We start from the raw sequence: 1063 nt of genomic DNA, 5'->3' as shown, positions 1-1063 counted from the left end.
TGCTCCCCAGCCCCAGTCCCCAGCCCCGTGCCCCAGCCCCAGTGCCAATCCCAGTCCCCAGTGCCGTGTCTCAATCCCAGTCCCCAGTCCCAGTCCCCAGTGCCGTGTCTCAGCCCCAGCGCCAATCCCAGTCCCGTCCCCAGTGCCGTGTCTCAGCCCCAGTGCCAATCCCAGTCCCCAGTCCCAGTCCCCAGCACCACATTCCAGTCCCAGGTCTCAGCACCAGCTCCCAGTGCCAGGTCCTGGATCCCAGTCCCCATTGTCAGGACCCAGTCCCCGATCCCAGCACTCAGTGCCAGCTCCCAGTCCCAGCTCCCAGTACCAGGTCTCAGCCCCAGCTTCCAGCTTTCAGTCACAGTCCCCAGTCCCTGCACCCAGCTCCCAGTCCCAGCACCCAGTACCCAGTGCCACATTCCAGTACCAGCTCCCAGTGCCAGCTCCCAGTCCCCAGTGTCAGCACCCGGTCCCCAGCTCCTGGTCCCCAGTGCCAGCTCCCAGTAACAACTCCCAGCACTCAGGACCAGCTCCCAGACCGGAGCTCCCAGTCCCCAGTGCCAGCTCCCAGTCCCAGCTCCCAGCAGTCAGTCCCAGCTCCCAGTATCAACTCCCAGTCCCCAGCACCAGCAGCTCCCAGTGCCTGCTCCCAGTCCTCAGTGTCACCACCCGGTCCCCAGTGCCAGCTCCCAGTCCCCCCCCCGGGCCCCCTCTCCCAGTACCATCTCCCGGTCCCCAGCACCAGCAGCTCCCAGTGCCAAGTCCCAGTTCCCAGTCCCAGCTCCCAGTCCCCAGTGTCACCACCTGGTCCCCAACCCCAGTACCCAGTGCCAGCTCCCAGTCCCAGCTCCCAGTACCATCTCCTGGTCCCCAGCACCAGCAGGTCCCAGTGCCAGGTCCCAGCTCCCAGTCCCTGCTCCCAGTCCCTGCTCCCAGCTCCCAGTCCCTGCTCCCAGCTCCCAGTGTCACCACCCGGTCCCCAGTGCCGGCTCCCAGTCCCCGCACCGGGCCCCTCTCCCAGTCCCCAGCGGGCAGTCCCAGTCCCCTCTCCCAGTTCCCGGTGCGCTGT

The sequence above is a fragment of the Corvus brachyrhynchos genome, unplaced genomic scaffold, assembly GCF_000691975.1.
Source record: "Corvus brachyrhynchos isolate BGI_N302 unplaced genomic scaffold, ASM69197v1 scaffold1308, whole genome shotgun sequence".
In the NCBI taxonomy this organism is placed as follows: Eukaryota; Metazoa; Chordata; class Aves; order Passeriformes; family Corvidae; genus Corvus; species Corvus brachyrhynchos.
Note: the sequence above shows the minus strand (reverse complement) of the source record.